Source organism: Heterocephalus glaber, unplaced genomic scaffold (assembly GCF_053883595.1).
Source record: "Heterocephalus glaber isolate CG9 unplaced genomic scaffold, H.glaber_assembly_v1.0 deba00001600, whole genome shotgun sequence".
NCBI lineage: Eukaryota > Metazoa > Chordata > Mammalia > Rodentia > Bathyergidae > Heterocephalus > Heterocephalus glaber.
The window spans coordinates 12,191,644-12,212,692 of record NW_028258372.1 but is presented as its reverse complement, the minus strand read 5'-3'; the positions used below and the strand labels follow the sequence as shown (position 1 = coordinate 12,212,692).

General features: G+C 37.6%; 1 protein-coding gene across 2 annotated transcripts in view; it reads left to right on the top strand.

The window, feature by feature from the left end:
* Nucleotides 1-21,049, top strand: part of Rc3h1 (ring finger and CCCH-type domains 1) — a 97,559-nt gene that overhangs the window by 11,323 nt on the left and 65,187 nt on the right. The window lies entirely within an intron of this gene.

The following is a 21,049-nucleotide window of genomic DNA, read 5'->3' as shown; positions in this document are numbered from 1 at the left end:
CTATTAGGGTTAATGAGCCAATACTGATACTAAAGTTTGATGCCATATTTATATTACTAAAATTGTAGTCTGTTCTTATTTCTTCAAGTTTTTACCTGATATCCTTTTTCTAGTGCACATTACATTTAGTGGGATACCACATTACATTTAGTTATGTATTTATTTACCTAGCTTCCTCTTGGCTGTGAGTTTCTCAGATTTTGCTTGTTTTTGGTGATTTTACAGTTTTAAGGTGCTCTGCTCAGATATATTGTAGGATGCCCTTTTAATGGAATTTGATGCTTTTTCTTGTGAGTAAAGTGGTTCTGTGAGTTTGGGAAAAGAAAACCAGAGGTAAAAGTTTGCTTCTCATCACTGTCAACATGATTTATGACTATTGATATTGAGGTGTAATCTCCTGGCTGAGGTAGTATTTGTCAGGTTTCTCCATTGTAAAGTTACTCTTTTGTTTCTCAATTTGCATACTGTACTCTAGGAAGGAAATCACTGTGGATAGCCCATACTTAAAAATTTATGCTAACTGTCCCTTAAAGTGGAGTATCTACAGAATTCATTTGTAATTTTTCCACTTGAGAGATTTGTCTTTCTCTGTAAATTTATTCAGTCAATTATTTTTATCATTATACATATCAATATGTATTTTATACTTTGGATTGTAATCCAGCACTACTTTATTTTTTATTTTTAGTTTTTAAATTTTATTTTATTGGTACATTTTGGGTATACAATATAATGACATTCATCATTGGAAATTTGCACCACTACATAATCGCTCTTCGTTCTTATTTTTCCCCCTTCCCCTGCCCTCCCTTCAACCCCTCCATCCCTCCCTTTTTACAAAGACTTTGTTTCCATTTTTTCATTTTCTCATGTTAATTCCATTCCCTTCTTTCCTTTCCCCCACCCCTCCCAACTTCCCCTTCCTCTTTCCCTTTGCCCCTTTTCTTCCTGTTTCACATTATCTATTATACCTTTTAGTCCTTATTTACACTTTCAGTTATTCACACTAGAGAAACTATTAGGTATTTACACATGTGTGTCCTATTTATTTCACTTAAGAGTATTGCTTCAATGCAGCACTACTTTATTTTGTTGTTTAAATTGTTCCAGTTTTCTCCATTTTTAAGATAAATGTTGAGAGTGCGTGCCATTTTTCAAATTTAGCCATTAGTTTATAGTTACAGGTCCCATATTTAGTTCTCTTCTCAGCTTTTTTTTTAACACAATGTGAGTTAGGGTACACCTTTGCATGTGGCTATCTTGTCATAGTACCATTTGTTGGAAATGCTGTTCTTTCCCCCATTGAATGGTTTTGGCATCCTTGTCAACAACTAGTTGACTGTGGACACATTGGTCTTATTTTTGGACTCTCAATTCTGTTCCATAGATCTATGTCTTTTATTTTTTTCCCGGCACCAGGGATCAAACTCAGGACCTTTCACTTGCAAGGCAGGTGGGGCACCACTGAGCTACATCCTGGCCCAAGATCTATGTCTACTCTTTTTTTTCTATGTCTATTCTTTAAGCATTACCACCCTGTCCTGATTACTTTTGCTTTATGGTGTTGAAATCAAGAAGGTTAAACCTCCAACTTTGTTCCCCCCCTTTTTAAGATTATTTTGGCTATTCTGGTTCCTTTGCAATTCCATATGAATTTTTGATTAGTTCACTTTCTATGAAGAAGCTGCCTGGGAATTTTCAGCTTATTTAGAATAATTCTAAATAATAGGACCTATCTAACAAGGCTTGTTCAACCAAGCAAACCAGTGGGCTCCTTTCCCTTTTTTATGTTATGATAAAAAATAGAATAAAATACTATAGTAAAAAATAGCTGGGTATGGTGGCGCATGCCTGTCATCCCAGTACTTGGGAGGCTGAGGCAGGAGGATTGCTATGAATTTGAGGGCATTGTGGGCTATATAGTGAGTTCAAGGGTAGCACAAACTACATAGCAAGACCCTGTTTCAAAAAACCAAAACAACAAAAAGCAAAAATAATAATAAAGGAAGTTTTGCCATTTTTATACATTAACCATATTATGTATTGTATATGCAATCCAAGACAATTTCTCTTCATTGTGGTCTGGCAAGCTAAAAGACTGGACGTCCATGATAAATGTTTTGTGTTTTTCAAAGTATAAATTTTACATTTTCTTTAAGTTCTTAAATGTTTTCTTTTTAGTGTTATTTTACTTTTTTTTTTTTTTTTTTTGGTACCGGGGATTGAACTCAGGACCTTCCACTTGCGAGGTAGGTTGCCAAACCACTAAGCTAAATCCTCAGCTTTAGTGTTATTTTAAATGGAATTGCTTTCTTAATTTCCTTTTCAGATTGTTCATTGCTGATATATAGAAACACAACTCATTTTTATGTGTTGATCTTGTACCCTGCTATTTTGCCAAATATAATTATTAGTTCTAGCTTTCTTATTGATTCTGTGGGATTTTCTGTACTGAACATCATGTCATCTGTGAGTAGAGATAGTTTCCCTTTTTTCTTTTCAGTTTGATGCCTTTTGTTTCTTTTTGTCTAATAGCTCTGGTTAGAACTGCACTACAGTGTTGACTAGCAGCAGTGGAGGGCTTTAGTCTTTCTTCATTGAGTGTGATGTTATCTGTGGGTTGGTTTTGTTTTGTTTTGTTTTGTTTTGTTGGTACTGGGGATCGAACTCAGTTCCTTGTGCTTTTGGAGCAGGTGGCAGAACCACTGAGCTGTGGGTGTTTTTTAAAAAAAAATTTTGTGGGGCCGGGGATTTGGCTTAGTGGTTCTTCTGCCTGGCTCAAAAGCGCAAGGACCCGAGTTCGATCCCCGGTACCAAAAAAACCCCCCAAAAACCTAAAATTTGTGGTATTAGTGTTGTGTCTGGGGGTGTGCACTTGCACTGCTGTACCACAGCCAACTAGGAATCATAAACTTTGCACCGGTAATGGATTAAAAATACAAAGTTAGAAAACAAAAACACTTTATTTGAAACAAAGAAAAGTTGCTGGACATGATGGTGGTTGCCTGTAATCCTAGCACTTGAGAGGCTGAGGCAGGAGGATCACCAACAACCTGGGGTACATAGTGAGTTCAAGGCCAGCCTGAACTGCATGAGACCCTGTCTCAAAAGGTAGGAGAGAGGAGAGAGAGGAGAGGAGAGGGGAGAGGAGAGAGAAAGAAAGAGAGAACAGACAGCTACCTTGTGAGAAGAAGGCAGGTTGTTTGGAGTGGGTCACCTGAGGACCTTTGTCTTCAGCCTCTTTTATTAGGTGGCAGAAAAGATCCTTCCCCCAGAGCTTGTCATGACCTGAATGGCTGTTTCAGGCCCTAGGACCCTTAACTCGGGCAATATTGCCTACATGCAGATTCCTGAGTGAGCTTCATTTGGTTTTCTTTGTCCTATCAGGGCCTTGTCTTTAGAATTTATGGATTTGTTAGAAGGGACCTTACATACAAGGTTGTATGTCGGTTCTCGAACTTAGTTCTTCGCACAATTCTGGTTGAAAACCAAATTGGATGAAAATTGAATCAAATTCAGAGGTTAAGTTCATTGTTGGCCTTATGGGGAAATTTGATTCAGTTCTCATCCAATTTGGTTTGTGACCAGAATCATGGAAAGAATTAAGTTTGTGAACCAAGGTACCACTGTACTAAGTGACTTTTCTGTTCTGTAGCTTCCTCCCCATCTTGTCTCTTTTGTACTTTACTGAAGGTGAGGAGGGAGAACTAACTTTAGCTGGGGTGCCCCATTTTCCCCATGCTCTGTTTGTCAGCTCTCTTGTAATTGCTCCTTCCAACAAGAATTAACTCTTTCTAAGTAGCCAGAAAGCTTACTGAGGCCTTATCCTATCTTTTCCCTGCCTGCTGTCTCCCCCACCTTTCCCTACACTAGGAATTGAATCCAGAGCCTTCACACTGAGCTATTATCTCCCAGCCCATTTATTTATTTATTTATTTATTTATTTATTTATTTATTTATTTGAGACGGGGTCTTGTTATGTAGCCCAGGCTGACCTTAAACTTAGGGTGATCCTCCTGCCTCAGCCTCCTGAGTGTTGGAATTACAGTGGACCCTTGACTTATGAATTCAATTAGTTCACGAGGGCTGGCTGTAACTCAAGTTGGTTGTAAGTTAAGACTATTTTTCCTGTAAGAAATAATGGAAATACCCAAAATATGTTCCGAACCTCCCAAAGCACCCCTTAACCTTTTCATAATAAAAAAGGATTGTATAATGTGCAAAATTCACCAGAAACACCAATAATTTTCCTATTGTATTCACCAAAAAGTTATAAAATGTGCCTGGTTTACCAGAAACAACAATTTCATACTGTACTCACCATTCAGTTTGACATTTGTGGCTTGCAGGAAGGAAGGATGAAATGGAAGGTGGTTATTATTCGGAAGGAATAAGTCCTCTTCCATAAGAACTTCAGAAATCTGGCTCTTGGTGTCTTTTCTGTCCTTGGATGAGTTTGTAGCCCACTATGACCTAGTTCTGGCCCACTAGGTCTCAACCTTTTCAAAACTAAAAACTGGTCTGAGATTGTCTGTTTTTGTTTTAACACTGTTCGATAGTATGACATGACGTTGTCATTAAGCAAGTGAATGCAGTGATTGGCTTTTTCTCTGTCTGGGTGGGTCTTCTCTACAAAGGTTTGTAGCTCTGTCCATTTTTTTAGGATTTCCTTTAATTTAATGTAATGCTCTCCCAACTGAGCTATTTCAGTGGCGCAGCTTTCCTTTTTTTCCAAAGAAGAACTTCGCTGCACTGATTGTTGATACTCCTCCTCCTCCTCTTCAGAGAGCTCCTTAGCTGCCATCTGTTGCTCAGCCAGAAGTTGCTGAAGTTCCTCTCTAGACAGTTCCTTTGAGTTCCTCCACCAGTTCCTCAGCATCACCACAGTCTACCTGCGAGCCTATGGTCTCTGCTATAGTGACAAGGTCATCAACCACAGGGTCAGTTGGAGGCTCAAGTTCCTCTACACAGCCTTCAAAGTCTCTCTCCTGTATAATTTTAGGCCACACTTTCTTCCAGTCAGATTTCAGTGTCCTTAGAGAGACACTGGCCCAGGATTTCTCAGTTAACCCCACACAGAAAAGACCAGCATTCGGGTTGTTGGATGCTGTAAACAGAGGTTGAATAAGTTCCCCTCTCGTCTAAATTTCTTGAGTGCTTTTATCAAGAAAGGGTATTGAGTTTTGTCAGATACTTTTTCCATATCGAAATCATGTGATTTTTTAACTTTTTATTTTTTTACTTTGTTATATTCACTGCTTTTCATATGTCAAGCCAACCTTGTATTCTTGAGATAAATCTAACTGGTTTATGATGTTTAATTTTGTTGTTCTTTTTGGTTTTGTTGTTGTTGTTCAGGTTTTTGTGTGTGTGTGTTGTTTTTTGTTTGGGTTTTTTTTTTTGGTACCAGGGATTGAACTCTGGATCTTGCGCTTGCAAGGCAGGTGGTGGAGCCACTGAGCTGAATCCCCGGCCCTGTCTTTGTATTTTTGAGACAGGGTCTTGCTGTGTAGTTTAGGCTGGCCATGAACTCACTGTGTAGCCCAGGCCGGTCTCAAATTCATAGCAATCCTCTTGCCTCTGCCTCCCAAGGGCTGGGATTACAAGCATGTGCCACTATACCTGGCAGTGTGATGTTTAATGTTTTAAAAAATATATTGCTAGATTTTGTTTACTAGTGTTTTGTTGAGGATTTCTACATTCATATTCATAAGAGATACTGGTTCTTTAATGTTTTGGTTTGAGTTTTGTTTTTCCTTTTGGTGCCTTTCTCTCATTTTGGTATAATGGTTCATACTGACCGGAGAATGAGCTGGGTGGTGCATGCCTTCCTCTTCTATGTTGGAAGAGTTCGTGAAGAATTAGTATTTAAATTTTTGGTAGAACTTACCAGTGGATCCATCCAGTACTGAGCTTTCCTTAGGGAATAGTTTCTTGGTTTTGTTTCATTTTGATTTTTGAGACAGGGTCTTGCTATGTAGTCTCGCTATGTAGTCCAATCTATGTGCTCTTGAATTTACTATGTATGTGGCCCATGGCCTCAAACTTGTGATCTTGCTGCCTCAGCTTCCTGCATGCTGGGATTACAAGTGTGGGAATAGTTTTTTTTAATATTAATTCAGTCTCTAGTTGTTACAGATCTCCAAGTCACCTATTTCTTTAGTCAGTTTTTCCAGTTTGTGGCTCTTAAGGAATCCATCCACTTCATCCAGATCTAATTTTTTGTTATACTGTATTCCTTTGTAAACCTTTGTATTTCTGTAATGTTGGTAGAACTATACCTCTTTATTTTATTCTTTCTTTTTCTTGGTCAGTGCTGCTCTAAAGATTTTATCAACTTGTTCCTTCTTCCTTTTTTCACTTTTTAGAAAATTATTTTACACTCTGGAAGCTTGATGCAGGAGGATTGCAAGTCCAAGGAGCACTCCACCACTGAGCTACATTCCCAGCCGCCTTATGTTCCTTTTCTTTTTTGGTACCTTGGGTTTGTAAACCAGGGTCTTTACACTGAGCTACATCTCTAACACTTGTTTGATTTTTTAAATTTTGAAACAGGGTCTCACTCATTTGCTAAGTTGTTTAGGTTGGCCTTGAAATTCCAAACCTCTTGCCTTAATTTTCCAAGTGTCTGGGATTTATAGAAATGTGCCACCACACACAGCAAAGTAAGATTATTGATTTGACATCCTCTTTTAAAATATAAGCATTAAAGCTGTTCATTCCCCAGTAAGCCCTGCTTCAGTTGTATTCTGTAAATTTTGGTATGGTGTGTCATTTTCATTCATTTCCAATTATATTTTTTTCAAAATATTTTCTAATTTCTCTTTAGATCTTCTTGGACATGTTGGTCATTTAGGAAGGTGTTTTATTTCTCTATATATTTCTGAGCTTCCCAACTTCCATTTCATTGTGGTCAGAAGACATCTCTTTTATTTTCTTAATTCTTTAAAATTTATTGACAATTGCTTTATGGTGTGTTGTGGAGAATGTTTTGCATACACCTGAGAAGAATTCTGTTCACTGGGTAGTGTTCTGTTTTAGGTGTGATTGATTTCTAGTGTCATTCAAGGCTTGTATTTTTGACCGTTGTGTAATACTCTACTCTAAAATGGTAAGGCCCTAGGTTTCTTTTCTAGGAGTTCCCCGTTAGCCCAATTGATAGGTTTGCTAATATGTAAGGGATAACTTCCTGTGTAGTAAGGCCCTAGAGAAAATAGTGAGGAATGGTACCTAAGCTATTCTCTGATCTTTAAAAAGAACCTTAGTCTATGAAGTATTACGAGGTTGGTTCCAAACCACCACATTTAAACCAAATATTGCAATAAAGCAAGTCACACATTTGTTTTGGTTTTGGGTACGTATAAAAGTTTGGTTTACACTGTTCCATAATCTGTTAAGTATATGATAGCATTATATCTAAAAATCAGTATACATACCTTAATTAAAACATTTTGTGACTCAAAAATGCCAGTGATCATCTGGGCTGTTGGAAAAATGGCACTAACAGACTACCTCAGCAAAGGGTTACCACAAACTATTAATTTGTAAAAAATACAGTTTTGGGCCGGGGATTTAGCTCAGTGGTTCTGGCACCTGCCTCGAAAGCTCAAGGTCCCAAGTTCGATCCCCAGTACTAAAAAAAAAATATATAGTTTTGACACAAAAAAACAAGGTTAGGTAAAATGAGCTTTGTCTGTAGTTATTACAGCTTAACATTGTTATGTTGGGAGGCATCAGTTAACACAGATGCCTAGTTAAAAAGTTACCATAGTAGTTGGGCACAGTGGCACATGCCTCTACTATAATCTCAGCTACTTGAGAGGCTGAGGCATGAATATCACAAGCTTGAGCCCACCCTGGGCAACTTAGTGAGACTGTGACTGGAAAAAATACAAAGGGCTGGGGATGTAACTTAGTGGGATAGCAGTTGGCTAGCTAGCGTGGGCAAGGCCCCAAACTCCAGCGGGGGAAGGGGGATGTCACAGTAATCCAGGGAAGTTATATTGGTAACTTTCAGTCAGGTATTGGGAATGAGCAGTCATTGACAAAAGACAAAAGGTTTGGTAGGAGGAGACTGTATTGGACATGTTAAGTTTGAGACCCTAGTGGACATGGATAAATAATGGTCAGCTGGTTGTGTGTGTATATGTATATGTTTGTGTGCTTATTTGTGAGTGTGTGTGCCTCAGCACTCAGAAGAGAGGACTGAACTGAAATACAGATTTAAAATGCAGCAGGGTCTACTTGGTAGTTGAAAGTGTAAAAATAGATGAAATCACAGTAGGAAAGCTTGTAGAGAAGAGAATTGGAAAAAATTCTAAGCAGCCACCTACATCACAAGGATGGGCAGAGGAAAAACCCTTAACACAGACTGGCAAGGAGGAATCTGTTATTTAATAGAATACTTGGACAGTGTGTTGTCATAGAAGCCAGAAAATGGCAGCATGTCTAACACTGAACTACTATGTAGAAAGAAGTAAAGAATTGAGATATGACCATTGAATTTCATATGATTCTTGATGTGTTTGTTCAGTTATTTTTAAATAGTGGTTGAACATTGAAAGGTGGGTAAGAAAGCAGAGACTTATGACAGAGGTTGAATGACTCTTTTAAAAGATTAAATAGATTGAAAGAAAATTTTTTTTCCTGGCTCCTCTGAGCAAAGTTTTAAGCATACTGATGAGGAATGAACTACTAAAGAAAATCAAGAGCAGGGTGGGTGGTGCTGGTGCACACCTGCAGTCCAAGCCCTCTGGGAGGGTGAGGCAGGAGGAACAAATATTTGAGCCCAGCCCAGGCAATTTAGTAAGTTAAGAAGAACCTATCTCAAAGGAGATAAGGCTTAGTGAGAAGACCTTGGGATCAGTCCCTGGTACTTTAGAGGAGGGGGCAGGTCTTCAGAGTATCATTATTGGAAAAACCCTGAACCTCCGCAAATCTTAAGACTATTACTTTCTCTGTGAATTAATTGATGCTCTGCTGAGAATTCTTTTTTTTTTTTGAGACTTCTAATACTAACTGTAATGATAATTGTTCTTTGTGTTTTTATTTCTTGCTTTTAGCTTTATTTTTCAAGATAGTTAAAAAGATTTTTTCTTCTCTGATGTGGCCCTCCATGTTGGTTGCTATAGAAATGTTCCAGGGAACTGGAAAATTAAGTTAAAGTCAAAAATAATGATTTTATTTATTTATTTATTTATTTTTTGGTACCGGGGATCGAACTCGGGTCCTTCCGCTTGAGAGGCAGGCAGCGAAACCACTGAGTTAAATCCCTGGCCCAGGAATAATGATTTTAAAAACTCATCCCTTGAGGGGTGAGGCAGGGAGAGATCAAAGATTTTTCATTTTATGGACAATAAAATTTTGTTTACTGTCTCTCCCAGGACAATTTACACTTCAGTTCATGTGTGACCTGAGTTGTTTCTTTGTTTTGTTTGTTTTTTGTGACCTGAGTTTTAATCTGGCTGAACAGTAATGCTTCTGAACCTCAAAAGTAACCATCTGTAAAATGGGCATAATGATGCTTCAGAGGATAACTAGCTCAGAGTAGTATTTAATTTCCATTTTTCTACCTAAGGGACATATGAAATGAAATGTAATACAGGAGATGGTAATATATTTGTGTTGAATTTAAATGAAATCTTCAAAGCAATGTAATTTAGCTATGTAATAGGGCTGTTGCTGTATTCATAAATAGATCTGAGTAGTATTTTTAAATTGTTACATTTAAAAATTTGATTATTTTAACAGCTTTATGGAAGGGTTGGTGTTCTTGTTTGTATGTTTACTCTTGACTGAAAGAATGTTTACTACATTCATTAAACCATATATATCCTGTGTGGTTTAGATATGAACTTGTGATCCTCCTGATGCCCATGGTTCCTAGCAAACAACTGCCTTTGAAAAACTTGGAGAGTGTTTTAAAAACTGAGTTTTGAGGGCTGGGGATTTAGCTCAGTGGTTCCCCTGCCTGCTTCACAAGTGCAAGGTCCCGAGTTCATTCCCCAGTACCCCCCCCCCCCAAACCCCCAAAAAACAAAAACCAAAACTGAGTTTTCAGAAAGATAATGAGGAAGTGGAATTCTTAGATTAGTATCTACAATTAACTGACATTTTGATTCTAAAAAAATCTTTGCTTTGTGATTTTATCCTGCAATAGAATAATTTAAGAATGACTTAATTTTGTTTGTTTGTTTGATTTTGAGCTGTGTAGTTCAGGCTTGCCTTGAACTCACTATGTAGCCTAGGATGACCTCAAACTCATGGTGATCCTCCTACTTCCACCTCCAGAGTTCTGGGATTACAGGTGTGTGCCACCTCAGCCAGCCTGACTTATCATTCTTTGGGGATTTTTGTTTTTTGTTTTTGTTTTTGTTGGTACTGGATATCAAACTCAGGACCTTGTACTTGCAAGGCAGGTGTGGTGCCGCTGAGCTAAGTCCCCAGCCCTGACTTATTATTCTTAATCATCAGATTTCCCAGCCAAAATTAAGCTTTGAAAATGCTAATTTTGCTATGGTCTCTTAGACCTATCTTTGTGGTATAAGAATGCTTTTATTTGTAATGAAGAATTGATTATTGATTCAGTTTGTTCTACAGTTTGTTATAGTTGTCTCTAAGAACTATTTTACTGGACAAATGAAGAGGTTAACTACACACCCAGTTTTACTAAGTTCATAGAAATGGAAGTGGTATATAATAAAGCTGTGCTTGGTCTTTGAAAGAAATACCATAGAGGGCCAGGGATTTAGCTCAGTGGTTCTGGCGCACCTGCTGCGCAAGCACCAAGTCCCGAGTTCGATCCCTGGTACCAAAAAAAAGAACCAAACAACAACAACAAAAAGAAATACCATAGAAACTAGGTGTGGTGGCATATACCACCTGCACTCTGGGAGGCTAAGGCAGAAGGATTAAAAGTTAGAGGCCAGGGCTGGGGATTTAGCTCAGTGGTTCTGGCGCCTGCCTGGCAAGTGCAAGGTCCCGAGTTTGATTCCTGGTACCAAAAAAAAAAAAAAAGAGGCCAGCCTCGGCAATTTATTGATTTAGTGAGATGCTGCCTCAAATCAGACAAGGGGATTTAAATTGATTTTGAAAAGAAGTAGTAATTTTTGATGATTTAGCTATCCAAATGTATAAAAGGTTAGTTTAATACGGAAAAATGTTTGAGTAGTTTATCTTTGAATTCCTAAATTGTATTCTAAACGTATTACTACCCTTCTCCTCCTCCTGCTCTTCCTCCTCTTCTTCCTTACCCCCTTTTCTTTCCTCTCACCCCCCTCCTCCCTTTCCTAGGGCCTGTGGATCAAACCCATCACTGCCTCACACTTGCTGGATCCCCAACAGTTAGGTTTTTTTATCTTTCAATTTGTTTCCACTTAGGTTTTTTTTTGGCACCAGGGATCAAACTGGGGACCTTGTGCTTGTGAGGAAGGTGGAGGAACCACTGAGCTAAATCCCTGGCTCTCCACTTAATTAGTTAATTCTTTTTTGTGTGTGCTGGGAATTGAACTCAGGTCCTTGTGCTTGCCAGGCAGGCGCGGTGCCACTGAGCTACATCCCTGGCCCAGTTAATTCTTGACTATATGCATATATACATTTGCTAAGTTGTCCATTTGTAATTTAATTGCTGTTACATTAGTTGGGTATTTTTGCAGATATTTTTTCCATCCATTTATATACATCAGTATTGAGACTAAAAATTAGATTTTTTTCCTTGCTCATACAAATCTTATATGTACAAATCTTATATCTTATATGTATTACTCTGAAAGGTTTTGTTTTTTGTTTTGGGGTTGTTGTTTATTTTTGGGTACTGGGGATCGAACTCAGGACCTTATGCTTGCCAGGCGGGCACTGTGCCACTGAGCTACATCCCTGGCTCTAAAAGTTTTGTTTTTACTTAATGTAGTTTCATTACAGTTCCAACGTATGGGTGTACCTCTGTGGTATCTAGCTGTTGCCCTGTTATTGTATGATTGGTGTTTATTTCAGCTACAAAGATTCCTAGTGGTTTTTTGGACAGGGTCTCTCTAAATTGCTAAATAACTTAAGCTGGGCTTGAACTTGTGATCCTCCTGCCTCAGCTTCCCAGAGTGCTGGGATCATAGGTGTGTACCATCATGCCTGGCTTCTAGACTTTTGGGTTGTTTTTTTGTTTTTTAAATAAAAAAAGACAATTTATTTGAAGGTAGGGGAAGGGAGAAAGGGAAGGTTCATCTGTGGAGGTGGATAATAATGAGAACTAGGAGGTGAGAAATAGGGGGAGGAGGGAGATATGTCACTATAATACTTCTTAAGACATTTTGATGCACATAGATATTACTTGAAAAAGTTTTCCTGAGTCTGAGACTGATAATAAATATAGAAGAAATGTAGGTTCACGCAAATTATTTCTCCTTTTTTATATTTTCAATAGTTATTTCCATATGTCTAGGTCAGTGATATTATCCATCCCCCCAACAAGCCTTTTATTACCTGATTTTTAAAAAATGAGTAGTATGTGTGTATACATGAAGATTTTCAATAGTCTTCCCAAGGTTAATGGATTCCTTGATCCATGCCAAGTATTTTTAATTATAGTTTTAATATGACAAGAATATTTCAAAATCTTATAAAGGTTCAGTGATGAATTTGTATGTGAATGAATCCAGTTGGGGGTGTGAAGGACACTTAAACAAGAGTCAGCAAAATTGGCTTCTAATCCCACTTCTGCCATTAACAAGCCTCATGACTTTGAAACTTTTACTTCTCTTGTCTTTGGTCTATTCCATGTTAAATTGATACTGTGAAAATTTCATAAGTTTTAGGGTCAAGTAGACCAGAGATGGTTATGAATTGAGTTTGCTAATTACTCCCTGTGTAACCCTTGGACGAGTTCTCTGAATATTGCTTTATTTCTCTGTAAAAAATAGGGAAAATGGCACCAGCTACTGTGGACTTTAAAGATTAAATGAAAAAAGATATTTGAAAAGCTTAATAATACTTGATACTGTTAGGGACACAAGTAAATATTAGTCACCTCATATTGGAAAGTTAGTTAAACTAGAACTCAGTGTTCTCTATGGTATCTTTTACCAATTAATTTTTATTACTTTATTTTAAACTATTCTTGTTACAACACAATAATTTGAAAATTTTTGTTATGGCAGCATTACCCTGAAACCATGTGGGAGAGCAAGGAAGTATTAAACTGATACCATATTTTCTTCATGCTTTTCTATTTTAGAATGCTGAATATATTAAAAATCTCAAATATTTGCTGTACTTTTAAGATTCATAAAAGAATAATATAGGTTAGAATTTCTTAATCTGGAAAATCTTAAGTACCGTAGGAATCTATGAATAGATTTTTCACAGGTCTTTCTTTTCTAATTTTTTTGTTTTTTCCTCCTTCCTTTCCCCCTCCTCACTCTTCAGTTCCCCCTTCCTTTTGAACACTTTTTTCTTATTTCACTTGTCTATTTTACATTCTAGTCTCTATTTACACTTTCAGTTTCTTACACCAGAGAGACAGTGTAATACTTAACACGTGTCTGATTTATTTTACTTAAGAGTATAGATTCAACGTGCATCCATTTAGCTATAAATGTCTCAAGTTTATCCTTCTTTATGGCTGAGTTGGTACTCCACTGTATAGAAAAACCACATCTTTTTTATCCATTCATCAGTTGATGGGTATTTGGGTTGTTTGCAAGATTTAGCTAATAGAAACTGTGTCCCTATAAACATGGGTGCACATATATCACTGTGGTTTCACAGGTGTTTGGACCTTAAAAATTTTGTGTGAAATTTCAGAGTGAGGATTTTTGGCTTTCATTGTGAACAACGTAGATTTAGTCTCTGCTAAAAATGATTTTAATATAGTGGTGGAATGAAACTGATCTAGAGGCTGTTATAGAGTTGTAAGATGCCAGGGAAGGCTTCTGAGTAGTTAGCTTTTTCCTTCCCTCCTTGCTTCCTTGCTTGCTTGCTTGTGGTACTGGGGTTCCAACCCAAGCCTCGAACTTGCTAAGCCAGTGCTTTTTCATTAACTACATCCCCAACCTGGTTGGTATTTTTGGTAGCATCTAAATGATAAAGAGTAGCATCTAGTTCAAAGATTAGACAGAAAATAGCTAGCATTAAGATCCAGTGGTGGGGACAAATGTTAGAAGATGAAGTTGAAGAGCTAATTATAGAAATCTGGATTTTGTACTAAGTATAATGGAAAGCCATTTCCAGATTTTAAACTGGAAAATGATTTTTTGAAAAAGGAAACTTAAGACAAAGCCATGAGGACTCTAGCATTTAGAAGTTTAAGAGTTCACTTTTAATTGAAAAGGAGAGGAATATCATTCATTGACCTTTTAAGAGAGTGAGATTCATCTGTTTCATATCTTGTTGAGAAGACAAGGTTAGGGGGCCGGGAATTTAGCTCAGTGGCTCTGCCGCCTGCCTCACAACCACAGGGACCCGAGTTCAATCCCTGGTACCAAAAAAAAAAAAGAGAAGACAAGGTTAGAATGATAACCTGACCATTAGATTTGGCAGCAAGTTTGCCATGAGACCAGAATGCCCGTGCAGTCAGTTGCTACTAGAGAATGCAGGTTTGTGATAGTTTATACCACTACTAGTATCTTGTGTGGATTTCATTTGAAACTATAAATAGTTCTCTCTTTGTATTTAGTCTTCAATCTGTGGGTGGTGTGATGTGGTTACAAGTTTGGATTTTGAGCTTCAATACCAGAATTAATATAACTTTTTTTTTTTAGCTTACTAAACCTCTCTAAATCTTTTTTGTGGGGGGAATAACAACAGTGTCCCAAATGGTTGCTTTGTGAGGCACTTTGCACAGTATGTAGCACATGGCTGTATGAATAGTAAAAACTAAAATGATATGCAGTATTTTGTACACTTTGGGGTTTGTATAGTGTTTAAGGGTTTAAAGTGCTTTGTTTTATCTTTTTTTATTTTCTCTTTTTTTGTTTTGTTTTATGTTTTTGATTAATTAGAAAATTCTTGGCTCTATTGATATAATGTATTACATTTATTGCTTTGCATATGTTGAACCATCCCTGCATCTGTGGGATGAATCCCACTTGGTCAGCATGTATGATCTTCTTGATGATCTTCTGCATTCTATTTGCCAGTATCTCAGGAAGGATTTTTGCATCTGTGTTCATTAGTGAAATTGACCTGTAGTTCTCTTTTTTGGTTGGGTCTTTTCTCTGCTTTGGAGATCAAAGTGATTTGACAAAATCCAACAGGCATTTATGATAAAAACCCTACAAAATATTGGAATAGATGGTCTCTGCCTCAATCTGATAAAAGCCATATATGGAAAACTGGCAGCAAATATCTTACTAAATGGTCAAAAACTGAAATCCTTCACACTAAAATCAGGAACAAGACAAGGATGTCCACTATCACCATTCCTGATTAATATAGTTTTGGAAACATTAGCCACAGCAATTAGACAAGAGAAAGAAATAAAGGGAATAAAGATAGGTAATGAAGAAGTCAAATTGTCATTATTTGCAGATGAGATGATATTCTATATAGAAGACCCCAAGAACTCCACCAAAAGTCTTCTAGACTTAATAACCAAATTCAACAAAGTAGCAGGATACAAGGTCAACACAAAAAAATCAATAGCTTTCCTCTACACGAACAACAGATTCAATGAGAGAGAAATAGGGCAAACAATTCCTTTCACAATAGCATCCAAAAACTGAAATACCTAAGAATCAACCTAACAAAAGAAATCAAAGACCTCATCTCTGAAAACTATAGCACTCTGAAAAGAGAGATTGAAGAGGATATCAGAAAATGGAAAGACATCCCCTGCTCCTGGGTAGAAAGGATCAACATAGTGAAAATGACATATTTCCAAAACTGCTATATAGGTTCAATGCAATTGAAATCCCAGCACCATACTTCATGGACCTTGAGAAAACAATCCAAAAATTCATTTGGAGCAAGAAGAGACCTAGAAAAGCAAAAGCAATTCTAGGCAACAGAGACATGGCAAGGGGGTATCACAACCCCCAACTTGAACCTATACTACAAAGCTACTGTGATAAAAACAGCATGGCACTGGCAAAGAAACAGACCTAAGGACCAGTGGAACAGATGAGAAGATGCAGAAGCAACTCCAGACACACTCAGCCACCTCATCTTTGACAAAGGAGCCAAACACCCTCACTGGAGGAAAGATAGCCTCTTTAATAAATGGTGCTGGAAGGGGGCCGGGGATTTAGCTCAGTGGTTTCGTCACCTGCTGCGCAAGCACAAGGACTCAAGTTCAATCCCTGGTACAAAAAAATAAAAAAAATAAATGGTGCTGGAAAAATTGAGTTTCAACTTGCCAAAGATTAAAACTAGACCTATATCTCTCACTATGCTCTAAACTAAAATTGAAATGGATTAAAGATCTAAATATTAAAACAAAAACACTGAACTAGCTGGAACAGAGGTTAGGTAGAACTCTTGTAGACATTGGTGTAGGAAAAGAATTTATGAACTAAACCTCAGTTGCCCGTGAACTAGCACAATCAACAAGTGGGATCTCTATTAAAAAACTTCTGCATAGCAAGAGTAACTACCAACAGTGTGAAGAGACAACCCACAATGTGGGAAAAAATTTTCAGCTGCTGTCCCTCTGACAAAGGTCTACTATCTCGAATCTATAAAGAACTTAAAAAAACCAGACCTCCCAAATTTAAAGACCCAATCAGAAAATGGGCATCTGAAATGAACAGATATTTCTCAGACAAAGAAATAGAAATAGCAGATAAGCATATGAAAAAATGTTCAACATCAGGTCATTTGAGAGATGCAAATGAAAACAATGCTGAGATTCCACCTCCAGAAAGAATGGCTGCTATCATGAAATCCACCAATAACAAATGCTGGCGGGGCTGTGGGGAGAGAGGAACCCTGCTCCACTGCAGGTGGGAGTGTCGACTGGTGCAACCACTGTGGAAATCAGTATGGAGATACCTCAAAGAACTAGGACTGGAAGTCCCATTTGACCCAGCTATTCCCCTACTGGATATCTTCCCCAAAGAATTAAAAGAATCATACATACCACAGTGATATATGTGCACCCATGTTCATAGCAGCACAGTTTGTAATAGCTAAAGCTTGGAAGCAGCCCAATTGCCCATCAACTGGAGACTGGATAAAGAAAATGTGGGTTTTAAAAAATAAAATGGAGTACTACTCAGCCATTAAAAATGAGAAATTAAGAGACATTTATAGCTAAATGGATGCACATTAAGGCCATACTCTTAAGTGAAATAAAGAAGAACAGACATGTAAATATGGAATAGTTTCTGTAGTGTGAGAAACTGAAAGTGTAAATAAGGCCTAAAAGGTATAATAGATAATGTGAAATAGGAAGAAAGAGGCAAAGGGGAAGGGGAAGTGGGAGGGGTAGGGGAAAGGAAAGAAGGGAATGGAATTAATATGAGAAAATGAGGCTGCCATCCCAGACTCCTAGGGCAGAGAAGGTGAGCCGGTCCCTCACTCGGAAGGAAACTCCCCCACCGCCATCCGAAGCTCCTAGGGCAGAGAAGCTCAGCCGGTCCCAGAACCTGGAAGGAAGCTCCCCGCCTCCATCCCAGGCTCCTAGGGCAGAGAAGCTCAGCCAGTCCCAGCACCCAGAAGGAAGCTCCCCCGCTGCCATCCCAAGCTCCTAGGGCAGAGAAAGTGAGCCTTGTGGGCACCAGAAGCACCCCCCCTGCCCCGTGGAAATGAGAAAACACATAAGAAACCCTCAAAAACGGAGTTCCAGATCACCTACAGCAACCCCAAAGGGAAACAAGATGGAACAATCTGATACTCAACCACCTGGACTCTCTGAACTGGCAGTATGAGAAAATGAAAAAATGGCAACAAAGTCTTTGTAAATAGGGAGGGATGGTGGGGTTGAAGGGAGGGCAGGGGAAAGGGGAAAAATAAGAACTAAGAGAGATTATGTAAAGGTGCAAATTTCCAATGATGAATGTCATTATATTGTATACCTAAAATGTACCAATAAAATTAATTTTAAAAATAAATAAAAAATTCTAAGTTCATCAAAACTCATACCAATACAAAAGAACTAAGATGAGATATGTATGTGTACCAATTCCTCATGATGATCGTATTCATTATATATCACCAATATGTACTAATAAAAATATATTTTAAAAAACAAAAACCATTAAATCTCTCTACGTCTTTGCACAGATTAGCACAGGATCAGATTCTTCATAAGCATTAATATAAACTGCTATGCTAATTACTAGAAAAGTTAATATGAATACTCTATCAACTCAGCTTTAGCAAACATTTTCAGATATCCAGCTCTCCTTTTGAATGTTATGTCCTCTAAACACCCGTTTCTTTGTTCTTTGTTTTTTTTTTTTTTTTGGAGCATGCTACAACCTCATACACCATTATAGCATTTAACTCTACAATCAGATAGTTATTAGATATTTTCTTCTTTCTTTTTAACAGTGGCAAAGTTTCACATTTATTAAAGGTAAGAAAAAAACAGGCAAGGGGGAAAAAGGGGGCTCTGCAGAGCAAGTTTGGGCCAAGCAAAATGGCGTGAAAAAATAAAAATAAAAAATACACCCTACAGTGTAGGGCGGACTATCATGAAGAGGTATGACAGCCTTATTTTCTTTTTTAGCATCTAGAAGATAGTCTGAACATATTAAGCTATTAATTATTTGTAGGTGAATTTTACTTAGAATATACTTTATTATAGAAGTTAAAATATAGGTAGTTTCACAATTTACTCTTTATTATGAAGCTGTTAACACATGCAGGTAACTAATAATAGAACTGACATGAAATTAACTTGAGTATTTACTGTCTATTACACCATTAATATTTTTTTGTCTATTTTCATTTTAGTGTTTTTGTGGGTTTTTTTTGGTACCGGGGATAGAACTTGGGTCCTTGCACTTGCGAAGCAGGTGGTCAAACCACTGAGCTAAATCCCCAGCCCTCTCATTTTAGTGTTTTTTTGGGGGAGATTAAGTTTTTTTTATTTTTGTGGTAATAGAACTTGAACCCAGGGTCTGGTACGTGCTAAGCTAAATATCATACCTTGTAAAAAGTCAAAGTTTAATTGAAATAGACTGTTTTGTTTTGTTTTGGTTTTTTGGTACAGGGGATCGATCTCGGGTTCTTGAGCTTGCGTAGCAGGTGGCGAAACCATTGAGCTAAATCCCAGGCCCTTTAATGACTTGTAATACTCTAATACTTTATTCATCAATTCTCATTTTAAAAAACAAGTTATTAGTAAATGTAGTAGTTATTGTTTAAGACACATGCCAAAAGTTTTATTTTATTTTATTTTTTTCAATGCTTATCAAATCCAGGATCTTAGCACTAAGCTACATCCCTAGCCCTTTTAAAATTTTGATGGAGAATCTCACCAAATTGATATGCCGGGGCTCAAATTTATGATCCTCCTTCCTCAGCCTCCCAGAATCCTGGGATTACAGATATTGCTACTACTCCAGGCAATTGTTTTGTTTCTTAAATTTTGGAATTTAAAGTTGTTTTTTTTGGGCCGGGGATTTAGCTCAGTGGTTTCGCCACCTGCTGCGCAAGCGCAAGAACCCGAGATCAATCCCCGGTACCAAAAAAAAAAAATGATAAAGTTTTTTTTGAGACAAGGTCTCACTATGTAGTTCAGACTGGTCTTGAACTCATTATGTAGCCCAAATTGGCCTTAAACTCACAGCAGTCCTCTTGGTTAAGCTTCTTGAGTGCTGGGATTACAGGTGTACCACCACCATACCCAGCTAGAGATTTAAAAAATCTTTTGAATTAATACTTTGTTGTCCTAGCAACACACACTATATATAAAAAAACTAATATGAGCCATGCAAGGAACCATAAAAAAGATGTCTTCTTACATATCAAATTTAAGAATATCTAAAAGTTAAAAAAAATCCTATATTCTCTTTTTTATCTCTTTATTCCAACCAAATTTGATGATAAAGTACCTTTAAGGGCTGAGCATTTAGCTCAGTGGTTCCACTGCCAGCCTCACAAGTGCAAGGTCCCGAGTTTGATCCCTGGTACCAAAAAAACAAACGTATCTTTAAGGTAGTTTTTATTTTAGGCCAATTTTCAAAAACCTCTCTATTGATATATAACTTATGTAGAAGTCCACTTCAGGGCCAGGGATTTAGCTCAGTGGTTCCGCCACCTGCCTCGCAACTGGAAGGACCCGAGTTCTATCCCAGGTACTAAAAAAAAAAGTCCACATAAGTAAAGAACTTGCTTGTAAATTGTCACAACTGAAGAGACCCATGTAACATGTGCAGGTCAAGAATATTATTAGTCCCTCTAAAAAGGTTTTTGTTTTGTTATGTCTCCCCTCATTCTTATTGCTGATGATCAAACCACCAGGACCTCATGCATGCTAGAAAAGGATTAGTCCTTAAAGATTTTATTCATTTATTTATTTTGGTGCTGGAGATTGAACCAGGGCCTCACACTTACTAGACAAATGTTCTATAACTGAATTAAATTCACAATCCCCCAAAAGGTTAATTTTTAACCATATGTATATGTGTACAGTATATAAACAGAGTCTTAAACTTAAGAGACTTAGATGTCCTGGCTCTAACTTCATTACTAACTGCAAGTGTTACTTAGGCAAGTTAGTTCTTTCTTCCTTTTTTTTTTTTTTTTTTGGGTTCGGTTTTTTGAGACAAAATCTTGCTGTGTAGTTCAGTCTGGCTTTGAACTCACTATGGAGCCCATACTGGCCTGGAACTTGCAGCCACCCTCCTGCCTCAGCCTCCCAAGTACTGGGATTACAGGCATGCACTACTACGCCTGGCTCTTTAAGCGAGTTATTTCAACTTTTTGGAGACTATTCCCCATCCCTAAAGTGAAGGAACAAGACTCGATATTTTATTATGGCTTTAATTCTTTAAAAATGCAAAAATATGGAGTACTGTGATATAAGTGTTTTGAGAGGTCAGAGATGAGACTAAATTTGATTACTTTCTAAAAGTTTAAGTGAAACAAAAGACATACTCTAAAGTTTTTC